This window comes from Falco biarmicus, chromosome 1 (genome assembly GCF_023638135.1).
Source record: "Falco biarmicus isolate bFalBia1 chromosome 1, bFalBia1.pri, whole genome shotgun sequence".
NCBI classification, from domain to species: Eukaryota; Metazoa; Chordata; class Aves; order Falconiformes; family Falconidae; genus Falco; species Falco biarmicus.
The window spans coordinates 27,091,663-27,101,761 of NC_079288.1; the positions used below are offsets into that span (position 1 = coordinate 27,091,663).

The 10,099-nt window shown below is 42.1% G+C and overlaps 1 long non-coding RNA gene across 1 annotated transcript; it reads left to right on the top strand.

Annotated features, from left to right (window-relative positions):
- Positions 1 to 49: 49 nt before the first annotated feature.
- Positions 50 to 9,429, top strand: LOC130143808 (uncharacterized). Its single transcript, XR_008819879.1, has 4 exons — positions 50 to 1,064; positions 1,159 to 1,219; positions 6,698 to 6,788; positions 8,109 to 9,429. It is a non-coding gene; the product is annotated as an uncharacterized LOC130143808 (long non-coding RNA).
- Positions 9,430 to 10,099: the final 670 nt, after the last annotated feature.

Below are 10,099 nucleotides of genomic sequence, written 5' to 3' on the forward strand. Positions count from 1 at the left end.
AATGTTTGCAGCATGTTGGTGTTACTAACTGATAAATCCCCCCCTAAAAGTCACTTCTCAGGAATCACCTTTTGGTTTATTAAATCAAGATTTGGTGTATAAGATTTTGGTGGATTTTTCCCTTCCATGTTGCTTTTGCACCTGCTTCCACTACTAAGAACAGTCAAATTTATCCCTATGCAGGGATTTGCACAGAATCTATACATTTTTCAAAGACGTAGTGAGAGAAGAGCAGCTGCCACACAGTCACTTGTGGACACATTACTAAGCCACTGCACATGCTGTCCTCACCTATGACTTAGTGCCTGCCTATGGGCTATCTGTGGTCTGCAAAGAGCTTCTTTCTTGTCCCCACTCAGCCACCATGCTCAGGACAGCCAGGAGCCACCTGGGGATGATGTGTTCCCAGTGCTGAGTGGCTCCTCTCCCATGGGACTGGCAGTAGAGCTGCCTGGGGGATGAATGCTTCACTTCATGAGGGCTTTCAAGACACCTACATGTGGTTTCATTTTGGGGTCATGAAATTCCATTTAATTTCAATTTCAAATGATTAACATCATGTAAAAATACCATAACATCAAGAAAAAAGTTATTTTAAAATGAAAAATCAAAACATTTCATTTTGTAAATGTCAAAACAAGCTGTTTCTTTGAGACAACAGGAAGCTGCTAGCATCCTTTTCTTCCTTTTTCTGTCAGATGACATTCCAAGTAAATTAGCATAACTTCATGGAGCTGTTTTACAGAACTACAAATTCTGACTGAATACAGTCTGCCAAATTTTCCCCAGTAAGCTGTGATGAGCTGGGGCCACAAATCAAAACAAAACCATCACAATGAAACTCCGCTCAATTAAAATCCAATCACATGAAATCTGCAGTACCTTCAGTGCAATGAATAGTGCTATTCTCATTTGCAGGAAGGAAAGCAAAGGCACAGAACAACCTTTCCGAAAGCGTGGGATTAATTCACAACTCCATCACACACTTACTAGATGACTATGTGTCATTTATTGAGATCCATACTCTCAAGGATATTGAAGTGTTAACTCCCACTGAGCTCAAGGTGAGTTTTGTGGCCAAATCTCCTTAAAAAATCTGGCCTTTAATCTCCCTTTGCTGTATTTGTAAAACAAAGATACTATCCCCTTGTTTTACAGGGATTTTGCAAAGCTTGATCTAAAAGAGGCAAGAGCAAGCTCAGGTGCTAGGATTACACAGGTATGTCCTTCTGTTGACTAAAATTCATATGTAGATAGAGGACAGTCCTTCACTTTTTTCACCTGCACCAGCAGTCTATCACAGCCACACTGAGGGCACGACACAGTTCTGTAGGATGTGGCATAGACAATAACTATGTCCCTGGCAAGCAGGCAGTGCACAGAGGAATCAAACGGCTTCATTCACTCCTGCTGTTATCTACTCCTTTTGCTGCCATGGCCATCCCTCATTTGCTGTTGGCTAGGCTGCAATTCCTGCTTTCCAGCTGGAAAAGGAAGGTGGCAACTTCCTGCCCACCTGCTGCTCTTCATATTCAGTGAGCAGCTACCCTGTCAGCACAGGACAGGCAAAAGGATGACATGGCTTCGGCATCTGCTCCTCTAAATCTGTGGGACACGGAAATGTCAGCACTGTCACGTAGGAGAGCTTTAGACAGGTAAGTACTGTCTGACAACTAGCCAGAATGCTGCTGGGCTCAAGCCACCACCTCATGCCTCAGATTTTAGAAGCCACAATTGTTTGTAATGAATGTGACAAGACTTTCTCGCAGACATCAAATTATGTCTTCCTATTTCTCTCTTGATCAGAAAACCACATGCACTCTGTAATCACTCACTGCAGTCATCCAAGCAAGGGGGGAGAAGAATGATAAATATAGCCAGTACCCCAAGCTTTTTATTACTAAACTGAGAATGGCATTTCTCCCCTCCTTCCAGTAAAGCTTAAAGAGGATTAACGACAATAGAACAACTTTGCATGTGAAAAGAAAGGAGAAAAGGCTGCTTGTTTGTCTCTGGGTAATAAATATCTGACTTCGAAGTGAAGCAGAGCCAATGAAGAATGTGACAAATCGGATGGACTAAACACTGAAACCGTGCTGTAAAGGGGACGGTCAGTCTTCTGCCTTTGTCAGATCCAGTCAGTGAAGCAATGCTGTGGAGAGGAAGGTGATCAAGATGCAGACAGCCTGAAATAGCCTGTTCTAAGGGCTGCTCATACCGTATGCGGGAGCCTCCACCTTCGGGAGCAGCTGAGAGGACAAGGGACAGAACTGCGTGCAATATGAATCTGACCAAATATACGGGAAGACGAAGTATGTCATACAACTCCTATATTATCCCAGGGCAGCTGAAGGACCTTAGAAGATGCCGAATCTCCCCACATGCAAAAAGGGCTGGTGGAGGAGCCCTGCCAGCGCTGGTGTGGAGCAGTCCCACTACTGCCTGGCTCTCACAGCATGCTGGGGCTGGAAGTGCTCCCAACAGCACACTGGCACGTTGGTTTCAGACCCAGACTGTGAAACTAAACAAGCAGCAGCATTAAGCTGCAGTCAGTAACTTTGATTTTGTCTATACTTCTCATGACAGTAAAACTAGGTGTGTGAAGCATCTAAGTAACATATCCAGGATACTTTATACTCCCCTTGTCTATAGGAACCAGAAATCTCTGCCAACTCCTTTCTGTTCCACAGGCAATCCAGCATGCAGTTCAGCTGAAGGCATCGAATTTTTTTCACTGTTTTCTTTCATTCACAAATGGTCAAATATATGCCTATTGGCTCCCATAATACTTACTGATGTTACACTTGTCTGTACTATATTAAGCAACAAATCTCTATTTGAATGAATGTACCAGGTATGTTTTATACCCTCACATGCTGACCACAGAAAGCATGCATGCCATTCCCAGTTGCCTGCTAGAACAACAAACATACAGCTGGAACATCAGTGTTAGAAGAAACATTTTACTGGAATGCTGCTTGTTCTGTACAAAAGCAAAAGGTTCTTTTAAGAAAAGAACCGGCATGAAAAAGAGGTTTCTCATCTGTGCACCCCAGCCAGGGAGAGTGCAGCTTCCCAAAATGTCTCCTTTATTGCAGCAAGCTGTGGGCTTGTCCTCTCACAGGGACCAAGGCTTGTCCCTGTCTCATAAGGTGGAGATGTGCTGGTAGCACAGCTGGACTACAACATCGACTGTTTACTAAGTCTTTCCTAATGGGGGAAAGTTTTCTTTCATACATGCTCAAGCCCTTGGTTACTCCCAAATGAACATCTCTCTGAATTCCCCCTCTGTGTTTGGGCTGAGTGGACTAGGGGCTCTCACTGGCATCCACCACCGAGGATCCCACATCTTGCTTTGCTGTGGCCTTGCAACAGGTTATTCCTCAGTGCAGCATGGTTTCTGCAATGTGGAGGCTATTCACCTTCGATAATCACCACAGCCAAATACTTCTTCCTCCTAAAAATGTTTCCTTAACATATTGTAGCAGCACTTTATAGTCACAGAGGAGATGAGAACTCTGACACCCAGTGATGTTCCCTTCATAAAGCTCTTACAACATCTAACCAAGGCAGCAAACCTGACTTTAATTTACTATTTGAGATAAAGAGCTGAATCACAGAGATCAAATCACATGCCTAAGGTTCGCAGAACATTTGTGATCCAGCTAAGACAGGAATCCCAAAATCCCAGGGCTCTCCTACCACAGTACCCTGCTACTCAAAACTAGGGTAGAGCCTGGTCTCGCAGTGAGGAGTCCCCTCGACCCCACTGCCTGTGGGAGCACCATGGTTTTGCCATTGGCATGCATGCTGCTGCCACCCTCATGGCTTCTCGTGGCTTCAGTAGCCATGGTCCCTTTTATCTTTTTGGGTGATACCCTTGCAGCATAACCACATAGGCAGATATAAGGACTGAAGTGTCTGAATCTCTGCCATATTTGCATAGTACAGTATTTCCATCGGCTATGTCAAGTTTTCTTTTTTTGGCACTGCCATCACATATATTACATTCACATTAACAAGCCTGTCTTTCTAAAGAACTCCTGTTTTCCTTTTCATTATCCTGAGACACACTTCCAGTCATTTCTCATCTGTCCTTACCAGGTCATTTTTGATATACTGTACAAGTGCAAAGGACAGCTATACTTCATAAGCAAATTCAAATGACTATTACATATATGCTGCTTTTGAGGGTGTAGGTGGGCTGGAAGTGAAGCATGCGTGATGTGCTGAGTAGTAAGTATTGCAGCTCCTCTGCACACCCTGCTGCACAGACAGGGTAAGATCCCACAGCTAAGCAAGCTGTGGGATTTAGCTCTCCTACTTCAGACTGAACTCCTAGGTCAATTCCCAGTGTCAGTCAAGATGAGAATTTTTAACAAATAGATCTTTTAATGAAGAGAAATCCCTGCCTTTCCAGCCAACTAGTTTCTGCCCTGAGATATGAGCGCTAAAGGCCACTGAAAGTCACTGTCCACCTACAAAAAATTAAAATCATATTCTGAGATCTGTATCTGCTATTCAGAACTGAGAATGCAGTATGATTCAACACTGCCTCCAATTAAATTTTTCTCTGTTAGAAAAAATAAGATCCTGTTTTACAATGTTTTCATAATTTTAATGGAAAACTACTAAAAAACTAAAAAATGAATAAAATGGAAAAATTAGCACCCTTACTGTGGCTTTAAGCATGACTACTATGAAACTTGGCATTGGTTTGTCCAGTAAAGAGAGAGAGAAATAGAGAAGCCAGCTTAAAATACATTTTCTTTAAGGCTCTAAGAGTAATGTAAATCCTTACAGACTGTTTTGGACTTCTAGTTAGAAAAAGGCACTGGGCTGATATATTCTCTGCCTTCTTGGATTCACTCATCTTTCATTTCCATCACTGCATTGCAGACTGGAAGCATTTCTACTTTTGTGACAACATTCTCATTTTTCCAGCTTCCAAGAAATCTTTAGACTGGGATTGGCAGTTCTAATTATGCAGCTCGTGCTGCAGCGACAGATGGTTACTGAAGACTCAGAAATGACACTTTGACATTTGTAAACGGATTATAAAGTTTGGCCCATATTCTTGACAATAAACAGCCGGAAAGGAGGGAAGACAGGGGAGTGGTGAAGGCAGTCACACGGAATTTGGAAGACCTGCTTATGTGGGCTCCTGCGCCAAGCCTTCCCAATTGCATGTCTGCAACGTGCACCTGGGCTGACGATGGGCATGCCAACCCTCAAGCTGGGAGATCAATGGAGATTTACGACAGATCTAACCAGCTGGGCACTAAAAGCAATAGTTATACATGCACAGTGCTGTGCCCATGTAATTTAGCTCCACACCTTCCTCCATAGAGTACAGTAGTGGGCAGACTCACGAGCTCGGGCTTTTCTGTGCCATAGGTGACAGCATGCCACAGACATCACAGGCACAGCAGGCACGTCTCTAGCCCTCCAGCAACAGACTGGATTGGCCACTCAAGGAGCCCGTCTTTAGTATTGCCATTTTCCATCCATTAAGTGGAGACAATAGCACCTGTCACAGGACGACCTTAATGTCTGGACGATTAAGGATGCAGTATTTCTGCTCAAGGGTTTAATCCAAACCACAGACTTTTCTTTGACTCTGGTCAGCTCTAATCATCCTACCCTAAAGGGCCAGTGTTTCCACCCTCAAACAAGAAGTGTACTGCTCTTCTAATTTCTTCCTAAAGAGTCCTGGGTTATACATGAATTTTAATTAGGGACACCACTGAGAACTGATCTGACCTAAGCCAAGTGTGAGACCAGACCTCCACAGACTTAAAGGAGGCAAGAGCCACACAGGAGAAGTGAATGAAAAGACCCTGCAGTGAGAAGAGAATGCCAAGATGAAAGGAGAGGATTTTGAACTCTTCGGTGCTCTCAGACTTGTGTCCCACAAGTACAGATCTGCAGGAAACTCCTTGAGTTAAGCCATGTCTCAGATGGTACTTAATAGAACAATGACCAAATGCTGATGAAATTACTTGTGTAACTTAAGACACCATCCTGAGCAAGGGCATTGCATTTCAGTCACTCCAACACAGGGTAAAGAAGGTTAAATACGTGTAGCAATGGCAGGCTTTAGAAGTTAAAGCTACAAGGAAAAAGAGATTTCCATCTTGGTAATAGTATGACTTCAATGAGTCTTAAAGATTCAGTCCTCTTTCTGATACTGAGTTTGCACAGGCAAAGTCTAGTTCTATTCCTCTGGCAAATATTCAGATATCCAACATTACCACTTAGAAAAAAAAAGGAGAAAGCTGTTGCAATGTGCATATACTCATGCATGCATGCATGTCATGCTCTGGAAAGCTGGCCAACACCTTGCAGTGACTGGAGAAAAATAATCCAACAGCAAAGCATGAACAATTTCTCAGAGACCTACACCTTTTAAGCCAAAAAGCACTTTCAGAGAAGCATATATAAGCAGGATTGAGCTCCAATAGCAGAGCAGCAGCCATAATACAGAAGTACCAGTTGAAAGCTGGCATCAGCCAACACGGACAGGCTGAAATTCCAGAAAATGTTTTCCAAATAATGCTGGCTATAAAAGTGACTACAAAGTTTGCACTGAAATGGGAGACAGCATCCTTCCGCACTGGAGTTGTGGGCGAGGATGCTGAGTAATGAGGATTTCTGTCCTCACGCGATGCACTAACATGACCTTCTCTTCCTCCAGTTGCCTATTTCTGGACAACTGAAGACAAATGAGTTTCCACACTGGACTGCAAAATGGCACATGACTGTGAGCTTGTTACCCCACAACATGGGTAAGATGTGACACACGGAGGTTGGACTGTGACCATGCTTGCATGTGTCGCAGCAGATTGGCATGGCTGGGGGGCTGACTGCCCAATACGCTTGTTTTTAAATCACTCCCCTCTGCTACTTGCTTGTTATCAACAAGGCTCCAGGCAGGGCTGTCTATCCTTTTCCCCTCTGCTACGTACACGCTCTCTTTGCACTCATTTAAGGAAGACATCAAGCCCTCAGTGCCTATTGGTTTCCTTCTAACAGGGAAACAGCAATGAAGCAAGGGGTGTGCGCATGTGTGTATACACATGCACGCATGCACAGCTACACAAGGCCAAAGCTGGCAACAGCATGGGAGTGATGCTGGCATTCCCAAGTATTCCACAGACTGGGTAGCAGCACTGTTTCCATCAGGCTTAAAGGAAAGTATCATTGTCATTCTAACCTCCCACCATCTGCAAACACCACTGCTACTAGTGCTTAACTTCCCTTTCACATCTCTAAGTAAGCCCCTTGCGGCAGTGCTGAGCTGAACCCAGGCCCCTCCAGCATCTCTCTGGGGACAGAAATAATCCAAAACCACTTGCTCCCCACAGTGAACAAAGGTCATTATTTTGACAAATTAGTTACATCTCTCTCAGTCAGCAACGGCGACTCTGAATTATTCAGCATGCATCTGTCTTTTTCCCTTACAAAAATGGCTTGTAAAGCAATAAGTGTATTTCAACTGAACCACTTCTTAAAGATGTAAGACAGTTTATGTTCACTCTAATGCCCCTTGAAGTCAATGGGAGTCTTTCATTTATTTTCATTTATTTAGTTTCATTAAATTTGCAGATGATGCCAAGCTGGGATGAGTTGTAAGTACTTTGGAAACCAGGATTAGAATTCAAAATTATCTTGATAGTGTAGAAAATGGTCTAAAAGAAACAGATGCAGTTCAAGAAAGGCAAGAGAAAAGTATAAAGTTTGATATAAAAAATTAAGTATAGGATGGGGAAAGACTGGCCTGGTGCCAGCAGTGAACAAAAGGATTTGAAGTAGAAAGGATCAGAAACTCTCCAACTCTAGGGATCACTGAGAACTGGAAGACAGCAGGATTAGCATCTGCAGTAATTTTTAAGACCTGCTTAGACAAATGACTGTCAGGAACGCTGTCCATAGCTGCTGGATGAATTGTTCATTTCAGCTCAGTTTGAAAATTTCAGCGATTTTTAAGCCATATATTCAGGTATGTAATATGCAACTTCTCCTGTCTGTTGTCCATGCATACTATCTACAGGAAATGCTGCTTTCAGCGTAGAAAGGGAAACAAGCATTCCATCTTTGTTCCTCAGATTCAATATTGATCACAAGAGCAAAAGCATGTCCTGATGTACTGGAAAATATATTTTGCACACTAACAGAGAACACAATGCAACCCATGTGAAAGCCACCACTTAAAGGTCTTCTGAACTTCTAAGACAGGAGACGAAAGCAGACTGCAGTGTTCAGCACCCTTTCTGATGACCTGGAGTGAACTAAAGTCTTTGTAGCAACATAATTTATGTTGCTAGAATGCAATTAAGTAAGTTTGCAGTACAAAAAGTAAATGTTACTTCATACTTCCTTCTTTCCTTATGAGATGTGATAAAATGCTAAATGTATTATTCTCACCTGTATTTGTAGCAACAATGGTGATAATTTACATTACTTTGTCAGGTATTCTGACCCACAAGACAAGCCATTGCCTGACAATTGATTGCATTTCATTAAATCAAGAAAATTCAAGGAAAAAACATATTAAAGAGATGGGAGCAAAGGCATACTGTTTTCCACATACAGCTCAACAAAGGTTTGATTTAAGACCAGTTGAATTATTATGGATCAAAACTGTTTCATTTCTGTGTCTTTCTTTGTTCTGTAAAATAACATAATAACAACAATGATGATGATGGTGAAAATTTTATATTTGAACTTTTCCTATTATCTAATAGTGTCTCAGCATTTTGCAACCAATAACACTTTGTAAAGCACATCATAGTGAAGTCTCAGTGTTTATGATGTAAACCATATGATGTCCATGTGTGCATTTTTTCATATAAATACGTATCTATATAGTATATATATTTTTCATATAAATACATATCTGTATAGTATAGATATTATTATCCTCATTGTGCAAATGCCAGAATGAAATGTTTATGAAGCTTTCCGATGGTCCCAAAGTGCTGGAGAATGCTATCTGCAAATGCTATCTGGGGCTAGAAAGGAAGTCTTATTACTCTAAGGTTTGAGAATAACCAACCAGACCATGAAAGCCTGCTATACTTAGCATAAATAGGAAAGGCAGGCCACAGACTATCTCCTCTCACAGACATATTCTAGACAAAAGAAAAAAAATAATGAAACAAAATCCACACTCATGGAATAGATAAAAGTTCAGGTGAGGACAGAAGAGATGCAGCTTCTATTTCATATCTGCCCATAAAAGGTTTGTTTTCCACTCACTTTGTTCATTTATTAATGTCTTATTCACAGCTGTTTAGACTGTCACAGGACAGTCTCTGATACAGAACTGCAGTTCCTGGTCATTGAGACTTGGTGCTGTTGGGAGATGTAGATCCTACATTAATATAAATGTACTAAAAGAGACATAATAAACATGGTAACAGTGAATGTCTGTCTCATGTCTATAGCTCTTACAATGAAGAAGACAACAGGGCAGATGTATAGGATTTAGGCTATGATGTGCTTGGGGCTAATAGCAAAGGAAAGACAGCTTTTAAAACACGCTGAGGGTCAGTGTAAGATTAGAAAAAAATTGGCTTTTCTCACCATCAACAAAGAGAATGCCAAATTGTGCTCTAGCTCTCAGCCTGCTGGGCCTGTTGCAGCTAGCAGGGTTATGCGGCAGTGCAGTCTAGGTGCCATTGGGTCTTCTGGTGAAGAGAGTTATCTTTGCTGCTAACCTGAGCCTACACGTCTCCTTAGCTTCCTTTCACCTTCAAAGAAATGACATGAGGAACACTTTCAATCAAACATTCAGAAGCTGATTTCAGTGAGGATGGGGAATCAAAGGTGGAGGATAATCTGAAAGCATTTTGTAAGATTTTAGCTGCTTGTTCCCCATTGACTCTTATAGGAGTCACACTGCTTTGCTCTTCCAAATGCTTTCACACTCTTTCCACACTTAAAAGCACTTGTACCATATATCTGTTTACTGTTAAATCGAGGTGAGTCCTGGACTATCTTCAAACAATCAACAAGAAAGAATAGCCAGACTATGAAAGAGACTCCACCGGAATATACACTGTCCTGTTGTGTTGGTGGGTCTTGCTTGTTCTCA